Here is a 19,965-nt window from a genome sequence, read left to right on the forward strand (position 1 = left end):
GTGATATGGCCGTGAAAAAAGCTAATGCAGTCTTGGGATGCCTCAGGCGAGGTATTTCCAGTAGAGATAAGGAGGTGTTAGTACCTTTATACAGGGCACTCGTGAGACCTCATCTGGAATACTGTGTGCAGTTCTGGTCTCCCATGTTTAAGAAGGATGAACAGGTACAGAGAAGGGCTGTAACAGGTACAGAGAAGGGCTCTTCAAACTGGAACAGGTACAGAGAAGGGCTACTAGAATCAGGGCCGGCTCCAGGCACCAGCCCTCCAAGCATGTGCTTCGGGTGGCACCTGGAGGGGGGTGGCGCTCACCAGGGAAGAGCAGGGCCGCGGTGGGCTCGCCGCCCTCCTCCCGGCGCCCCAGCCGGTCAGGGAGAGCGGGGCCACGGCAGGGCTCGCCGCCCTCCCCCCGGCGCTCCGGCCGGCCAGGAAGAGCGGGCCCGCGGCCAGCCTGGCCGCCCTCCTCCCGGCGCTCCGGCCGGTCAGGGAGAGCGGGGCCACGGCCGGGCTCGGCGCCCTCCCTTGCCGCGCTCCCCGGTGGGGGGCGGCGGGAGGCTTTTTTGCCTGGGGCGGCAAAAAAAGCCAGAGCTGGCCCTGATTAGAATGATCCGAGGAATGGAAAACCTGTCTTATGAAAGGAGACTCAGAGCTTGGCTTGTTTAGCCTAACCAAAAGAAGGCTGAGGGGAGATATGATTGCTCTCTATAAATATGTCAGAGGGATAAATACCAGGGAGGGAGAGGAACTATTTAAGCTCAGTACCAATGTGGACACAAGAACAAATGGATATAAACTGGCCATCAGGAAGTTTAGACTTGAAATTAGATGAAGGTTTCTAACCATCAGAGGAGTGAAGTTCTGGAACAGCCTTCCAAGGGGAGCAGTGGGGGGCAAAAGACCTATCTGGCTTCAAGACTAAGCTTGATAAGTTTATGGAGGGGATGGTATGATGGGATAGCCTAATTTTGGCAATTAACTGATCTTTAACTATTAGCGGTAAATATGCCCAATGGCCGGTGATGGGATGTTAGATGGGGTGGGATCTGAGTTACTACAGAGAGTTCTTTCGTGGGTGTCTCGCTGGTGAGTCTTGCCCACATGCTCAGGGTTTAGCTGATCCTCATATTTGGGGTCGGGAAGGAATTTTCCTCCAGGGCAGATTGGCAGAGGCCCTGGGAGTTTTTCACCTTCCTCTGCAGCGTGGGGCAAGGGTCACTTGCTGGAGGATTCTCTGCACCTTGAAATCTTTAAACCACGATTTGAGGACTTTAATAGCTCAGACATAGGTCAGGGGTTTGTTACTGGAGTGGGTGGGTGAGATTCTGCGGCCTGCATCGTGCAGGAGGTCAGACTAGATTATCATAATGGTCCCTTCTGACCTTAAAGTCTATGACTCTATGAATGGTGGTTATGAGTTTTAAGAGAGACCCTTAGCTATTTGAAACTGGCCGTTCTTCCTGTCAACAGCACCTGGCAAAATATTTACATGTTTGCTCATGTGCTGTCCTAAATATGATGGCTTGCTGTATCGGGGCCTTAGGCATGGGGAGTGGAGGCAGAGTTTCAATTGAGAAGGTAATGAAATACTCAGTGTTAATTTACAGTCAGTCGCTAAAATCAAATGGATCGAAGTCTGAATTCCTCACTCCTTGGTGGCTTGTTTAGTGAACACTATCATTTGATGTTCCCTCTCCCATCTCTTGCCTGTTACTAAACCCATATTGTGCAGGGAGCTACTCCACACTCCTTCCTTATAATGCCTGCAAATTTAGGACGCTGTGTGCTATAGTTTAGCAGCGTGGTTCCCACTGGCTTTCCTGGGGTTCTCAGTCACATCCATGAGGGTTCTTTGGAAACATGACACTGGTTCCTGTTCCCAATCAAAGATTTACTCCAACAAGAACAGGATTGGGTGTTCAGTCCAGCTCACGTCTTTTCCTGGCCTCTGTCTTTGGAGTGCTTCTGGAAAAAATCATTTAAAGTATTGCTCTTACCATTTTTGCCCCAACACTTTGCAGCAATCTGTGCTGTAAAACCCCAGCTGGGGCCCGGAGTTTCCCTTTGATAGGGAATTTTTACTGCCTTACCGTGGTTAGAGATGAAGCTGGGAGCATGGTGTCTGCTGCAGAAGAATAGAAAGAAGGCAGAGGGCAGTGTCCACAATATTAGGTTGGGACGTGGGCACAGATTAGTGTACCTGCCCTCCAATAGACACCTGTCTGCCCCACCCCTGAGGGACACTAGGATGACATGCAATTTTATACCATGACAGAGGAGGAGACCCTGTGGGTAAGACTAAGGCTTTGTCTTCATTGCCAAAAAAGGGGTGTTTTCCCTATAGGATAACTAATGTGTGTGAGCTATTCTGCTGTAAAAACAGAGCGGAGATGCTCACTGTAGTTTTACCCTTAGATAAATTAGCTAAAGTCAAGCATGAGTACGGAGCATAGTGCTGACCTTGCTTAGATACCAAGTGGGAAACACTACTACCCTGTCCCCACTTAAGATTTTACAGTGAGACAACTATGGAAGTGAAAGAAACTCTCTGGCTTGCTTTTCTAGGAAAGAACTGGCTTCTTTTATCAGCTTTTCAACACACTTCCTGTAAGACTTTAGGTGCTTCAAGTTCCTTGGTCTATAAAATGGGTATAATAGTTACCAACCTCACAGGTGTGCTGTGAGGTGGCTTTATCCATTAATGTTTGTAATATGCTTTGAAATCCTTTGATAGAAATTCCTATGAGAGCCTTATCCACCATGCACTGGACTCCTCTCCATTGACTTCAATGGATGTTGGATCAGGCCCTAAAAGTGCAAAGCATTATTATTTGGGGGACAAAAGCATAGATCTACCAGAGATTGGCCTGTGATGAGTGGGAGGGGAGTTAACCACATGCCAAGGCTGCGTGGGGGGTGGGGTGGGGGGGGAGGTGGGGCAATTGGCCCCGGGCCCCGCAGGGGCCCCCCACGAGAATATAGTATTTTATAGTATTGCAACTATTTTGTATGGAAGGGGCCACCGAAATTGCTTTGCCCCAGGCCCCCTGAATCCTCTGGGTGGCCCTGCCACATGCATTTAAATAAGTCACTGAAAGCATGGTGCTTTATTCCCCAAATATAGAAAAATTATCTACTAATAGTCACAAAAACATATCAAATATAGTGGTCACTCTACAGAAATTACAAGGGAATGGGGAGGAAAAGGTACCAACCGTGTCTCCTGCAGCAAAAAAAAAAAAAAAAATTCCCCTAAGTGAAAAAACATTCATAAGTAACTTCAGATGTTTCTTTGTTTCTGGGCTTGTGTGCACCATGTTGTAATTTTAAAGCCTGTTCATGTGGTCTTTGTATGAATGGCATGGGATCTTAAATAATTGTTGGACATCTTAAATAATTATTCAGATCTCATTTTAATTGTACCGTGTTGGCTATGCTTAACCAGGAGCAGTGACAACCGGAAGCAGTTCATGCAGAATTACATCTGTGCTTTAACAATGTTGCTGGCAGAACCTCAGCAGGCCTGGCAGGCAGTAGCCAAATGTTAAAGAAGAATACCCTGGAATATACTCACTTTTCTAGCACAGGACCTTTTTATTGTAAAACAGCCAGTGCTTTCTTCTTACATATTGTAGACCAAGAAACCATTGCCACCTAGTGTCCTAAGCAGTGAATTTATTAAACCAATGATCAAGAATGCATGTCACATTTAATTTAAGAAAGGCAAAACTTCCATTTCCTTTAATAGGAACAGGTCTCGGCTCCTATTGTACTGATACAAATGACTTCTAATGAATGAATGCGACTGAGTCTGGGTTGCTTAAAATAATATCTGTCTGTTTTACTTTAACTGAAAGCATAATAAACCAGGATCGGTAGAATTACATTGAAATCCAAGAGCAGCAGGGAGCACACCAGATTATGAGAGTGAGGTGAAGTGGCTTGTACCCAATATACCTCAGGTCAGAGCTGGTCAGCTGACGCCAAAAATATATGGTGGTGCTGGCTGTCTAGGTGGGTTAGCCAGGGCAACTGAAGGATGCTCTGTGGAGTCCTATCCTGCTGCTCCAGTGTCATTTCCCTCTGGAATCACCACCAGAGGGCAGCGGTGCAGATTACACATTTCCCTTACTGGGAGTGAATCCTTCCCTGCATTGTAGCTTTCCTTACTTGTCTTGAGGCATTTTCCTACTCTCGGCTACAGGGTGTGAATCAAGCCCAGATGCTTATAAAATAAAATGGGGGTTGCATTTCTGAAATAGTGAGACTGCACAGGACTCATCATATAACTGGAAGGGACCTCAAATAGTCTTCTAATTCAGTCCCCTGCACTTAAGGCAGGACTAAGTATTATCTAGGCCATCCCTGGCAGGTGTTTGTCTAACCTGCTCTTAAAAATCTCCAATGATGGAGACTCCACAACCTTCCTAGGGAATTTATTTCACCAGTTAACTACCCTGACAGTTAGGAAGTTTTTCCTAGTGTCCAACCTAAACTGACCTCGCTGAAATTTAAACCCATTGCTTCTTGTACTATCCTCACAGGTTAACAAGAACAATTTCCCCCCTTCCTCCTTGTAGCTTTCTCCACCTTCTGAAATAAAAAATGGTCTCCAATACATTCCAAGAACTTGTTGGATAATCTCTGCCCTGCTGTGTTATTTTGCCAACAGAAGCCCGGGTAGTTGAAGTCCCCCATCACCACCAAGTCCTGTGCTTTGGATGATTTTGATAGTTGTTTTAAAAAAGCCTCCTTCGCCTCTTCTTCCTGGTTAGGTGGTCCGTAGTTGACCCCATTCGGACATCACCCTTATTTTTTACCTCTTTTTATCCTTACCCAGAGACTTTCAACAAGTCTGTCTCCTATTTCCATCTCAACCTCAGTCCAAGTGTACACATTTTTGATATATAAGGCAACACTTCCTCCCTTTTTTCCCTGCCTGTCCTTCCTGAGCAAGCTGTACCCTTCTATACCAATATTCAAGTAATTGTATTATCCCACCAAGTCTCTGAGATGACAACTATGTCATAGTTGTGTTTTATTAACTAGTATTTCTAGTTCTTCCTGCTTATTTCCTGCTATCTTCCTGGTAATGATGTTGCTAGAATTCTTTCCCATATCCAAATCTTTATAGAGCTGGAATGTGTTCATTATTTTTGTGGTTGTTGATTTATAACAGAATTTCTGTAGCACTTTTCACTTTCATACCTAAAACTGTTTTGTCATGTTCAGTTCATGTTTAAATACAAATTGGGCCCCATCAGAGCACTGTTTAGAACTAATGTTTGTCATGTTTACTTTGCATCTATCTATTGATCCCATCACCATATTATCTTAATGAGGACATTTGAAATCTGTTTTTTAAAAGTACAGCCTATTGTTCACCAAATTATCCATTATTAAATATAATTATGTTATTAGAAGTCAGTTTTTTTACCTTCAAACTCCGCCCCCCCCCGAGATTTTCATAAGATGAGATGAACAATATTAGAATATTACTGAGATTCTCACTTGTTCATTTAAGAAAACATAAAACATTCTAATGTGGGGAATAAATCCAATAAAATCTTATTGGTCTGTCCTGCTCTTGTCAGCACTACTTCAATGGGAGAAGGATCAGCTGCTGTATCTGTAAATTAGGAGAAGAGAAATAATCTCTAGTTAGTTTTCCTCTTGAAAAATGATTTCTTCATTTGCCCTCACCACAAATTCTCCATGTGCCTCAGCTGCTGCCTTCTATCACCATATCCTCCCCTCTCTCTCCTATGCCCTGGATTGTTCTGTAACTTAATCATGAGGATATTGTACATGGCTTGTTTAGTTCCGCTGCACAGCACAAATTCACCATCTGGCCATTCACGAAATATTGTGCCTTGTTAATTATTTGTATTATTTATTCATTTACACAGCATCTCTCACCAGCACCTAGGTGCTGTTCATCTCTGGGACAAGCTAAGGAATCGACTTTACAGAGTAGTATCTATTTGCGTGCATATTGTCCCTGGCCCTTCGAGGCACTCTTTCATATGTCCGTCTCGAATTCCATTTAAAACACTGCCAGTGACAATTGTCAATACTGTAGATGGGACGAAGGGGGTGTAGCTGCCTCCTGTGGTGACGTTCTTGCTGAGTCTCTAAGAGGTGCAGCACAGAACTCATGGTCTAGGACAGGGGTCCCCAACGCGGTGCCCGCGAGCGCTATGGCGCCCACCGGGGCATCTAAGTGCGCCTACGTACTGGCCGGCAGACGAGCATCCGCCGAAATGCCGCCGAGAAGCAGCGTCATCCAGAGGCGTCGCCGCCGAAATGCTGCCGATTTTCGGTGGCATTTCGGCGGCGACGCCACTGGATGACACTGCTCGTCGGCGGCATTTCGGCAGTGACGCCTATTGACGTTGCCGCTTATCAGCGGCATTTTGGCAGATGCTCGTCCGCCTCCACGGTCCTCCGTGGCTCGTCGTCTGGCGCCCGCCAGCCAAAAAAGGTTGGGGACACTGGTCTAGGAGGAGAGGGACTAAAGTGGCTTTAAACTGCTATTGTGGCTTTTTGATTCTGGGCTGCTTCAGGGTCTAGAAAGGCCTCTGGCGTAACTTAGACAACCCTGAGGGTCTCTCTGAGTTACATCAGTCTCCCCAGACTGTCCTATAGGCTGCAGCACTACCAGAATCTCTGCGGTGCTGCAACCTAGCCTGCAATACATTCCCTACACCAATGTGATGGGGGCTCTGAAGGCAGCATTATGGATGTTTTGCACAGCGCCTCTCTCATCTACAACTAGTACTTTTAGGGGCTGTTTATGCCACTCTGGCCCTTTTACGGTCATAAAGGGGCCAGATTAGGCTATCGCTCCTGGTGTGCACTGCCCAGAAGCCACCAGGAAGAATTCTGGCTGAGTCAGCTAGAATTCATATTAGGAACACTCGCTGCAGTGAGTCCCCTCATTGCAATCAAGGGCACAACCTAGTGCTTACTAAATACCGTGATTTGTCTACTGTATGGGAAAGCTCGTGGTTTAATTATGGGAACTCGAAATATAAATCTGTAACGGGGTAGGCAACCTATGGCACGGGTGCCGAAGGCGGCACGCGAGCTGATTTTCAGTGGCACTCACACTGCCCAGGTCCTGGCCACCTGTCCGGGCGGCTCTGCATTTTAATTTAATTTTAAATGAAGCTTCTTAAACATTTTAAAAACCTTATTTACTTTACATACAACAATAGTTCAGTTATATGTTATAGACTTATAGAAAGAGACCTTCTAAAAATGTTAAAATGTATTACTGGCACATGAAACCTTAAATTCGAGTGAATAAATGAAGACTCGGCACACCACTTCTGAAAGGTTGCCGACCCCTGATCTGTAATATACAACCAAAGTGGTGTTGAGATTTGCACTTACAGCAGGGATACCTCCTCTGTGACGTATGATGAATACAGAGTATCCTCCCCAAACATACTTACTCTTTGAGAATGTAACTAGTTTGAGTTAAAATTAATTTAAAAGTGAGCCCTTTAATGAGTTTAGTATTCTGCTGTCAGTTTTTTTGTCTTGAATTATCTTAATACAATAACACACGTGCCAAACTTTTAATGTGCTTAATATATGCATGGGCTACATTTTGAAGAAATTAAGTTGTAATTAAGCTGAATGACTTTTGAATCTAATTTGTTCTGATTATTATGGAGAGGTTGGCTGTGGCTCCATATTGAAAGTTGCATGATGAAATGGGTTTAAAATGGGGCATACATTTGTTTTTCTCTAAAATAAGTGATCTGTCCATGTGATATTTCATATAGGATTTTTTTTTCTATCAGCACTGAATTTTCTGTGTAGACTTTGTTTCTTTTAATTGAGTTAGAACAGGAGAAAATTCTGAGACATTTTTGGATGGAAAATGGCTTATTGACAAAACAGGAATCTTTACAAAAACTTCAGTTTGGTCAGATTTACAGTTTTCAGCTGCTGAAAAAATAAATTGGTTGTCAGGTTTCTGACAAATTTTTTTGACCCCCCCAAAATTTCAAAGACAAGTTTGGACAAAAATGAAGAGTTTTCAGCAACATTTTTCACAGGAAAAAATACAATTTCCTGACCAGCACTTAACTGAGCTGTAGCAGAAATATATCCCCGATAGTCTATTTTTTGTTGACTGATCTCTCTCTTTTTTTTTTTTTTAATGTTCTCTGTCTACATAAAAATGGGAAGAGATTAATTTTGAGTAGATCTGGTGCAACCGGTAGTTTCCTAAAAGAAATTATTTAGGATTTACGGTAATTTTTATCCATTATTCAACATAACTGAAAGTTTATGGTCAATGGTTAGATGAAGAATATCTTCTGTCAGCAGTTATACTTTCCTTTCAGATTTTATCCTACAACAGAGAACTTCTTATGTGCAACTGCTGACAAAGTAGGTTTGATAAGAGAACAGGCACTGGACAGAAGATTAGATCAGACAATGAGTATGTGTGTAGGAGGGTGTAGGGGGTTTGATGAGGAGAGGGGCATAGGAAGTGGAGAACCAGCCCCTGGTTGGAGCGCTTAGCTCACCAACAGCCTGGCCCGCAGGCTCCTTCCTTCCCCCACTGCCTCTGGCTGGGCTGGTGCCCTGGGAGAGCCCAAGACCCTCTGGCCCGGGGCGCTGGCCAGGAGGATCCGAGCCCTGCATGTTTCAAAGCTCTGCACAGTGCTGGCACGGGGAAGCCTCTCTGCCCCTCAGCTAAGCTCTGGAATAAGGGAGGGGGGAAAGTGATTTCCAGTGTATTCCTGCTGCAAACCTGCAAACCTTGATCAAGGGCTCATTCACCTGCACATCCACTAATGTTATATATGCCATCATGTGCCAGCAATGCCCCTCTGCCATGTACATTGGCCAAACCGGACAGTCCCTCCGCAAAAGAATAAATGGACACAAATCGGACATCAGGAAAGGTAACATACATAAGCCAGTAAGTGAACACTTCAATCTCCCTGGTCATTCTATTACAGATTTAAAAGTCACTATCATTGAACAAAAAAACTTCAGAAACAGACTTCAAACAGAAACAGCAGAACTAAAATTCATTTGCAAATTTAACACCATTAATCTGGGCTTGAATAGGGACTGGGAGTGGCTGGCTCATTACAGAAGCAGCTTTTCCTCTCCTGGAATTGACACCTGCTCATCTATTATTGGGAATGGACTACATCCACCCTGATTGAATTTGCCCTGTCAACACTGGTTCTCCGCTTGCGAAGTAACTCCCTGCTCTCCATGTGTCAGTATATAATGCCTGCATTTGTAACTTTCACTCTATGCATCCGAAGAAGTGAGGTTTTTACCCACGAAAGTTTATGCCCAAATAAATCTGTTAGTCTTTAAGGTGCCACCGGACTCCTTGTTGTTTTTGCCTCTCTCGTTCCTCTTACACAGTTTGATACATTATTATTAGTGGTAGTGAAAACATGTCTTTCTACTGAGACAATTGCATTGCAACCTGCTGCAATCTGTATGGGTCAAATTCATCCCTGCTATAACTCCATCGTCAAGCCATTGTAATATAAATTTGAGTCAATTTGGCCCTCTGAGTCTTCTTTCTTGTGTGATGTGGTTCACTGGAGTGTTCTCAGTTTGTCTGTGTGTGCAGGAACAGATTGCAAGCCTTCTGGCATGCTGAACACCTGGAAGGCAACGCACTGCATGTGTAAAGGTTTGTAACCTAGCTGACAGTTTTAGCACAGTGAGAGTCTGAGGTGATTATAAATTCACAGAACTGTTGATTGCAAATTAGGGTCACAGAGAAGTCAGCTAGATGAGTCAAAATTACAGGCATCTTCCTCCCTGTTCAAGTGCTTTGAAACACTCATTTGTCTGCTGAATCAAAAGTCATTTGTCCATGTTAACTATATTCCATGTGAACGTATTTTGTAAGAAGTTGCAGGCGCTGTGAAATATCGTGCTGAATGAGAAAAGAAAGAGGCCAAATTTCTGAGGCCTGCTCACATAAATGGGTGAGTCATGTGAAATGTACATGCCTGGAAAATTCTGCATTTGCACATGCAAGTCTGGTCACTGGATAAGCCATCATGCAAATATCGAATTGTGCACACAAGTATGCAGTGTGGGTTAGGTGGGTTCAGCAGATGCGTTCTCAGTTTGCATGGCTCACCCATTGGCCTTTGAAAATGCAACCCTTTAGGTATGATCTTAATCAGTGAATGAAAACCAGCAATTTCCAAAACTGTGAGAGGGAGATGAAGGTTTGGGATATGAAAAGTTCACTACCTCCGAGTTCCACCATCTTCTCTTGGTACATCACTGGGGTCTCAGCCTGTTTTCTTCCTAGTTATGTCACCAGTAAAATACCTGGCACTCTTAGTTTTGGGAGTCCAGTCTTGAACACTGGCACAACTACTATTATCACTCTTTTCTTTGTCACTTAATCTTCTAATTCATGAATTCCTTGCTGCTGGTATCATGTCTGGCTGCCTTCTTGTGGTTCTTCTATCCTTACCATAATTGTAACATTATTCAACTCTTCCACATCCATTTCACCCTTGGTTTCAATAGTGTTGTCTCTCCTACTCTTGTTGAACCTCTGGTTGCTAATCATTCTTCAGTGTATCTTAAATCCTGCCCTGTAATTCCTATATCCAAGATCATATCTTTTGCTAAGTGGGCTCATTTGGTTTCCTATAAGAAAACAGATTTTCAGAACTCTTATGCTCTTCTCATGTACAAACGTTCTGCGTTGTTTTGTCCATTCCTACATGAAGACCAAATTCTGCCTTCAGTTACATCTCTGCAACCCCCCGGGGGATAATGGAATGCACTGGTGTGACTGACACCACTTAGATACCACAAAGATGGGCACTATAGAAGAATCTACATACAGGGAAATAGACAAATGGCCCGTCACTATATTTTTAACCCATTCCTTCCAGGAGGACCCTAGCAATTTTTTGGCTCTTCAATCTAGTATAGTGTCTAAGAAAAGTTGTGGGTTTTTTGGCATGATATGACCCTAACTTGTTTAATTCTATTCTTCTGAAATAAATCTCTCCAAGCCCCTAATAGACATGAAATCCATCTTAAAGACCAGTTTGTCTGTGGTAGTCTTTAGTGATTGTGTTCCGGTGTTTGGTAAAGAACTATTCACGTGGGGGTTGCTCTATGAATTCAAATGACAGGTGATTGATTGATTGTGTGCTGTTCTACAATTCTAAAAGTATTTTAAACTTCAGATAGCAGTGCTGGCACATTGTGTTCAGATAGCAGGCAATGACTGGTTTATTTTAAATAGCCGGCTACTTCCGGCCCATTGCTTTAAGACACCTCTTGTTGATTGGTGTTACCTTGGCCACCAAGCATCACCTACTGGTGTCTTCAACTTGGCTTTCCTGTGTGGGAGTTGTGAGTTAGCAAACCTTCTTGAAGAGTTTGCATGGCAATTAATATGGAAAAAAGACTGCATGCAATTATCTCATCGTTACTTTACAGGAAAGTAATGCATGGTGCTGAAAAGCACTTATTAACAGCCAAGCAAAAGGTGGCATTTTGTTCTATTGCCTTTGTAGACTACGGTGCAAAGGGAGATGTGTTTCCCTGATCCTGATGGCCTACTTTTATTTTTCATGGCAGTTGTGCACATAGCCCTCAGAATATCATGGATCTTTTTTGGAAGATAAACATTCCAGAAGTTGCACAACACTTATAGAATACCCAGCTCATGCGCCTGTGCCATGGCTCTTTGAGTGTGTGCCCTTTTGCATTTATGTAGGAAGAGCGCAAGAGTAGGAGAGGGCAGGTCTTGTGGCTATGCACACAAGACACTGTCTGCCTCTACAGGCCAAGCTCCCCTGCAGGAGAAAGGGAGGAGCGGTACAGGTTGTGGGCATACGGTAGCCATCACAACCACTGGGAAGGTGGGATGAGGCGTTTTAATTAAATAGAGGGGTGCAGACTGCAAAGGCTGCTGCCATCCTGAGGCCATGTTAGAAGCTACAATCATCCCCAGCCTGGAGAGTTTCACTCTCTGCCCTTTACAGAGCCCCCTGTGCCTGGCCCATGAATCCAGGCATGGCTGAGAGGATTTGGCCATTACTGCATCCACATTATTATCCAAGTATAGCGGTTTTTGGTAAGCTTGATTTTGTTCCCCCATTCTTAAATTTAAAATCACACCCTCTGAGATATCATCATTTTCTGCAGGGATTCTCAGTCTAGGAGTCATTTACAGGTGTCAGGGGAAAGGAGGATGAAAATGGGGTGAGGGTCCTGGCGGCAGAATGGGGTCTCCTGGTGGTACTGGTATGGAAAAGAGGGTCATGGTGTGGAAAGAGTTGAGGAGCTAGCAGAGGGCTAAGAGTCCTGCATTCAATTTCCATCTGTCACTAAATATGACCTTGGGTAAGTCACGTCACCTCTCTGCCTCAGTTTCTCCAATGGTAAAATGGAGATAATAACATGTACCTATATAACATGTGTCTTGAGAGTTAATTAATGGAGTTAGCGTTTGTACATTGCTTACAAAGTGTGCTATGAGTGCCAAACCAAAATGTTTGGAAATCTAAACTACTTGCTTATATTAGTGTTGTAGATCTCCTTCATTGTGTATATTAGTTTACTATGAAGTTTCTTCTTTATGTGAAAATATGCCCTTCATTCTTAGCTTGGTATTATAATTTAAATATGAGGTCTGAAATTAATCTGAATGCTCAGTTCTGTACCATGTGGAGAGTAATTATATGCTTAACTGGTTACCAGCACTGAACAGGCTATACAAAAATACCATAATCTATAGGTACGGTAGGCATACAACCTCCTTTAATTTCCAGGAGATTGGGTTCCTCCAGCAGCACAAGGAAGGCTTTTACACTGAAGTAGTGTAATAACCTTAAACCTTGGGTTATTTGTTCACAATAAATCTAAATCTCTTTTCTCATCAGTATCCTGCTACATTTAATGGGGATTTCCTCTCTCTAGACTCATTGCCATACAGTTGTGTGCACTCAAACGGATTTGTTACCAAGTCGTCCTAGTCTTTAACAAAATGTCCTTTGCTATCCCACAGCACAAGCTCTTCAGTGTTTGTTCTTCTACCGGTTGAGCAGAGTGAAATTGGCTCATCTAGAAATGAATTGAATAACAGCTAGAGTGGTCAGGCGGTGAACTGAGAAGTGGTTTGAAGGAGAGGGGGGAAGGCTCTATCCTATTCCCCTCCATGTCTTCACGGAGAAAGAATGACCGATATGCAAGGCTCTGGATCCATTGGCCCTGTCTCTGCCTCTCCCCTCCCAGCCTCTCCTTCTGTCTTCCTGTGTGCTGTGTCGTTCCCATGTACATCGAGTGCTGGACATGTTTGCAGTCTGGCCTCTGTGTGCCATGTCTCCAAACCCTGCCTCTACCCTAGCCCATTGGAAAGATTTGTATTGACTTCAATGGGCATTAAAGAAAGCCCATGTAAAGGAAATTTCCTGGGTGCTTATTTCATCCTGCTGATATTCTACTGGTTGCTTTCTCCTACCTCAGAAATTCATGGCTATTCACATTGAAAATAGGCTGTAGCATCAATAACAGCACAATTACACATGAATGAAGTGCTGGGTATTTATATAGAAAGATAAAAATGGAGTAACTGTCACTAAACCAACTTTAATTATATCCCCAAAGTAGGTAAAAAAGCAAACGATCAGCCATTTGTTCATAAAAGGGTCAAGCATCTGCTAACCAGAGTAAAGGTAAAAAGTGTGTATACAGATGCCCCAGACTCTGTGGAACTTACATGTGATTAGAAGGAGGGGAACAGGGAGGGGAGTAGAAAATACATACTGCCATGCAATGCTTCTGAAATAAAATTGGCTGAAATCTTAATACTAAAAAAACAAACCCTGGAAATATCTGGTTATTTTCCCCTTCCATGAATCTGGACCCATCCTACTATTTTATGTACGCACAGAGATTTGAAATGTAGCTTTCTACATATTGCTTAATTTCTGGTAGTATTTTATACATCCAAATATTATGGCACTTTTTTGGATGAGGGGGAATGTTAGATGCAATAAAGGACTCAGATGTTACACTTTAAGAGGACAGAGCAGGATGCTTTTACTTGGGCTAGTTGGCAGATGTGTGAGCAAGTAGCTAAGCTGACAAGTTGATTTAGCATTATAAGATGAAGAGGTAATTGAGGTATTGAAGACTATGAAGGGTGCAGTAGACACTGCTTAGCCTTGCTTTTCAGACTCTGCCACAGTAAGATAATAAAAGGCTTACCTGACTGAAGCTATGGCAAGTACATTAGAAACAGGTAAAAGGAAACACTTGTTAATGCAGGGCAAATAACTGTTTTGCTGTGCAAGGACGGAGCAAAAGCAGAGTAAATATGGAGTAAGGGCCCCATTGTTTTAGGGAGAGTTTAGCCTGTGTAAGAATGAAGAGCCTGTTTATCCCCGACCGCTCCATGGGTCTGGAATGGGGAGGCTCCGGGAGCCTGGCACACTGACAGTCGCTGCCCTACTTGGAGCACAGGAGCTCCTCCCCTGTGTGCCTCCTGGGGTGCAGGAGAGAGGTGGAAAGGGAATGGAGTGAGGGCAGGACATGTTCCTGTGCCCCATATACAGTGGTGAGCCGATCCGCATCCCCTGATGGGGTGTAGCAGTGAGCATGCCCCCCAGGGGACCTCCTCCTCGGCACCAGGTCACAGACTCCCGCTGACTCGCTCATGAGAATTGGGTCAGGCCCTAAATCACGACTAAGCAGAGCTATCCCAGCCAATTAATCATATTATTTGAGTATTGCTGTGTGGGAGTCATAGCTCTAGAATTTGGAGGTTGACTGAAATATCCATGTAACATATGTTTTTATTCAGCAGCTAGAAGCTGTCTTCTCTTTCTGAAGTGCTCTGAATCTTTGCGACTGGCCACTGGGGCAGATATTTTAAGATGTAATTGATGGGATGAATATGTTGTGTCTTCATCTCACAAATTAACATTCTTTCCTGCCCAATTTGTGCCTATTACTTGTTCATGCTTTCTTGCTTATGCCACTGTGTGCACACCAGCAAACGAACCAGATCGCAGCCAATGAAAGACTTAAGGATAATAATGCCTTTATCAACACTATACAACTTCTCTAAGCCACATTCAGTTCCTTGTTGCACCTCCCTGCATTCATGTCAGTTGCATTTTTAGATATGACCATTTCTGTTGAGTATATGTCACTGGATATACGGTGCTAGCTTCTAATATGCCACTGCTTACTGTGATCTTGGAGTAGTGCCCCTGCAAATGACAGTACAGAATGGCCACTGATAGATGTTGTGGGTCAGGTCCCATAGAATGGGAAACAGAGAAACTGAAGTCCTAAGCAAACCATTTCCTGAATAAGTCAGTTATTGTAGCATGAGAAGCAATGTAGGGCCTGAGGACTTCTCACTTACTCCTTGATTCTAGTATGGTCCCCAGAGTGTGGGAGGTAGAGTGGGGAGAAGGAATGAAGGACCTGAAATCCTATGTCAGGTCCCAAATAGGAGAGAGAAGCAGTCCTCAAAAATATGTGCTCAGATCCTGAATACCCCATGCTCTGAGTCGACCACTTCCCAGAGCACAGGAGACTGCAGACCCCATGATCTCAAGGTCATCTGCCACTAGAGTCGAAAACACAAGTGGAACCCCCCACACGATACAAGGATTATGCAAATATCCTGAACTAGGCATGTTCCTTGGATTCAGCCTAGAATAGCTGATTTCTGCATTATCAATGTATGATTCTCCTTAGGCTTTTATCTGTCATTCTAAAATAGCCCCATCATTGTAGTATTTAAGTAGGTTTGACTGTATGAGTGGGCCTGGAGTTTGGCAGGAAAAAACAGAGTGGGTGGGATTGCACGCTTGAAAAACCTGCCCTCTAAGTGGGCCAACCTAGAAGACAGGATGATATAGAAAAGGTACTCACAATGTGCATGTCAGGTTGCATCCAATACCTGAGAATTACTCTGGGGTGGGTTAAAGGATGCAGTACTTTATCTGTATTCAGCACCACTGTTGTAGCCAGAAAGGGAACATGAAATTAAAGGAGAACAGTAAAATGAGAAAACATATTGTTTCTTTAATTATGCTGTGGACTCTCTCTCTAATGAATCTGCCTCCCAGCTCACCCAAAGAAAAGAAGCTGGCTAATGATATGTTCTGCAGATGGGTCAGTGCTGGCACTCAAACAACTCTATTTCTGGTACACAGGTGTTTCATTTTGTTTTTGTTAGCAAGCCAATGGCAGGCAGATTGAGGGAAGATCAACCCCAGTTATTGTACAGAGACAGGGCAAGAGAGTTTCTCTGACTGCTCCTAATTTAACTTCACCATATGGTCAGTGCTTGAGCCTGAGCCACCACACTTGGGCCTTCGAATCACTGGGCCAAATTCAGATCTGCTTTAAGCTAAAGTAATGGAATTATACCCATAATGTGACCCATTGACCCTAAATCATTGCCCAATAGTCCAATATTGCTTACTTGTGCTAAGCAAAATTTGTTGATGAATATTTACCCATCACAAATTCATGCCTTTTTTGTTTGGTTTCCAGAAAACATGCTCAACAACAGAAAAGTTTGGTGACGCAGAGACTGATGGAGAATATACATGGAAAGTGAATTTCAAAATTGATTCTCCACATTAGAAGGCTGATATTAAGCGCTAAGCTCAACCAATCAAGGAACAGACGTAATACCATGGGTGCTACATGGCCTATCAAATTGAAACAACACCTCTCAGATATTAAATATAAAGTACTTAAATATAAAGAACACGATGGCCTAAATATTTGGCAATAATCCAGCCAAGGACCTAAGCATGTGTTTAATTTTACGCAATCAAGTATTTTAAATTAAATGGGGTGACTCACATGCTTAACGTTAAACCTGCTTCTACGTATTTTGGTGGACTGAGGCTTTACAAACTAAGAATTCTTTGCTAAAGGCATTTATCTAATAAATTATAATAAGGGAGAAAATCACAAGTCACAAAGGACAAGCAAAGGAAAAGGCATTGGAAAAATTATGAACTGTCTACTCTTTACTTAGCATTGTCTATTCTTTTCCACAGCTACTGTAGCTAGGAGATTCGCTTGGTATGAATTTGTTGGGCACAGATAGTACAATAATGCTGAGTCCTTCCAAATACAATATCTTCAGCCAGTCTTTCAGTGCATATCATCTCTGCAAGAGCTCTTTCTCCTGACAGCTTGTTCAGTGTAGGAGGAGAGGACAGCATGTCCAAGGTGTTGTTTAACAATATCACTGGTCTTTTCCCTCTCAGGTTGTCATTTTTTACTAATGATTTTCTGTTTGCAGGAGGAGTTCTTTTGCAGGCCCATTTGCTGGTGATATTCTACAGCCACAAAAGAAGTCTGGGAAACTTCATACATCCCCAAAATAGATTAGACTGATATTCAAACAGCTATGGGAACAGAACATGTTGCTGTATTAGTGACAGTGCCATTATTAACGTTCTCTTTTGTCATCTCTTATTCAGGACTGTGTTGCAATTCAGTTTATTAATAGCTGGTGGGACGCAAGTAAGACTTTATTAATGTACACAGGAGAGAATGTGTGTAAAATTTCAATGGCAAGGGAGTGTGGTTAGAGGAAAATCTCTTCTTGTTTTTTTTTCCTGTGGTGTAATCAGAGAGAAAAAATTCACTTGAGTGCATTCAAGTGATAACACACACCATTCTGGGGAGAATTGCAAAAACATCTTTGAAAGGATGCTGTACCAAGACTATACAAACCTTTTTAAGAATGAGCAAACAACCAGTTTTTAGAGATCTTCAAAATGCAACACTTCCTAAGTTATTGCTTTTTAACTTGTCTTGTAAGTGTCATTTCATCTTGAATCATCATAGCTTACTGGGAAAGCATTGTGGTGTAGGAGTTAAGGGCTGTGTAGTATGTGTTAAAATTATATTTGTGACGATGTTCTGAACTAATATCTTAACTTTTCATGAGTCCGGATGACATTTATGAATAATTCATTCAAGACACGGTAAACTGAACTACAGCAATTTCTTCCCAAGAGTTATATGGGAGAGCTTTTGACAATACAAAAACTGATGTTAACAAAAGGACAGCAGCAGAGACAGGACTGAAGATAGAAGCCAGTGTACAGTCTTTTGGGAAAATCTGTCAGCATTGATCGTTTTTCTTACTTTGGTAAATTAGAATATTGTCAGGAATATAAAATTATACAAATATATGTAAAGCTTTTTTTTTTTTTATGAAATAGAAAGCTATGTTGCGTTTCATGTCTGACTTGGCCATGCTAATGTTCAAGTGCCCCTTGCTGACAGATTGAATTGTGTTTTCTGTTGCCTCAGAGGAAATCTCTATAGCAGGGGTCGGCAACCTTTCAGAAGTGGTGTGCCAAGTCTTCATTTATTCACTCTAATTTAAGGTGTCGCATGCCAGTAATACATTGTAACATTTTTAGAAGGTCTCTTCTGTAAGTCTATAATATAGAACTAAACTATTGTTGTATGTAAAGTAAATAAGGGTTTTTAAATGTTTAAGAAGCTTCATTTAAAATTAAATTAAAATGCAGAGCCCCCTGGACCGGTGGCCAGGACCCGGGCAGTGTGAGTGCACCTGAAAATCAGCTCACGTGCCGCCTTTGGCACGCATGCCAAAGGTTGCCTACCCCTGCTCTATAGTATGTTTTCTCAGCCAAGGGGAAAGAGGTGCTACAATCATGGTCAAAGCAAAGTGATGGGGAGATGACAAAGAGGTTAATAGATTATTGGGCCAGACAGGACCACTGTGATCATGTATTCTGACCACTAGCATAGGCCTGGGGTAATCAATTTTATTTTTTGTCAAGGTCCAAATTTCTTGGTCAAGGGATAGTCAAGGTCCAGAGAAAATAATACAAAAATAATAACAGTGAGAATAATAGTAAAAATATTTTGTGGTCCATTCAAAAGCGTCCACATTCGGCCCCGGGTCTGCCTATTGACTATCCCTGGCATAGGCCATAGGACTTCTCTGAATTATTTCTTCTTTGAACTAGAACATATGTTTTTTAGACAAACACTTAATCTCCATGTAAAAATTGCCAATGATTGATACTCCACTAAAATCCTTGTAAATTGTTCCAGGGGCTAATTACCCTAATTGTTAAAAATTTGCACCTTATTTCCAGTCTGAATTTGTCTAGCTTCAACTTCCAGCCATTGGATCTTGTTATACGTTGTCTGAAGATCCCATTATCAATTTTCCCCCCTACATGTAGTATTTATTTATAAATGGTGCTGATCACCCTTTAACCTTCTCTTTGTTCAGCTAAATAGTTTGAACACCTAAAGTCTCTCAAATTTTCCAGTCCTTTAGTCATTCTTATGGTTCTTCTCTGAACCCTTTCCAATTTATCAATATCCTTCTTGAACTGTGAATCCTAGAAATGGACCCATTATTCCAGTAGCGATTGCACCACTGCCAAATACAGAAGAAATATAACCTCCCTACTCCTATTCGAGTCCGCTTTTATACATCCAAGGATGACATTACCAATTTTGGACACAGCGTCGCACTAGACGCTCATGTTCAGCTGATTATACACCATGACCCATGGAGTCTAGTTGGTATGTAGACATACCCTAGGAGGGAAGATTATGTAAGCAATTACAAGGTGTCTCCTACGCACTTCCCTTAGCACACCCATGCAGAATTGGGGCCTTGTGAGCCAAATTAGTCTACAGTTTGGCTCTGGATCTCCCTCAGCCAATGCTCTCCACCATGTCCACTCACTCAGAAGGGAAGAGAGGAAGGATTGCACAGTAGTTAGAGGGCTTATTTGGGAGACGGGGGTTCACTTTCCTAGTCTGCCACAGACTTAATCTCTCTGTACCTCCTTTCCCCCATTGTAAAAGAGGATCATATTATTATTATTGGGAATTGTGAAGATAAATACATTAAAAGAGGTGCTCAGATAAGGGGCCATAG

General features: G+C 42.8%; 1 long non-coding RNA gene across 2 annotated transcripts in view; it reads left to right on the forward strand.

Moving 5' to 3' along the window:
• Nucleotides 1-19,575, forward strand: part of LOC101951662 (uncharacterized) — a 70,250-nt gene extending 50,675 nt beyond the window's left edge. For both annotated transcript variants that reach the window (XR_257110.4, XR_010589018.1), the window contains exon 3: nt 16,557-19,575. This is a non-coding gene — a long non-coding RNA (uncharacterized LOC101951662). The remainder of the gene's footprint in view (nt 1-16,556) is intronic.
• Nucleotides 19,576-19,965: the final 390 nt, after the last annotated feature.

This window comes from Chrysemys picta, chromosome 7 (genome assembly GCF_011386835.1).
Source record: "Chrysemys picta bellii isolate R12L10 chromosome 7, ASM1138683v2, whole genome shotgun sequence".
In the NCBI taxonomy this organism is placed as follows: domain Eukaryota; kingdom Metazoa; phylum Chordata; order Testudines; family Emydidae; genus Chrysemys; species Chrysemys picta.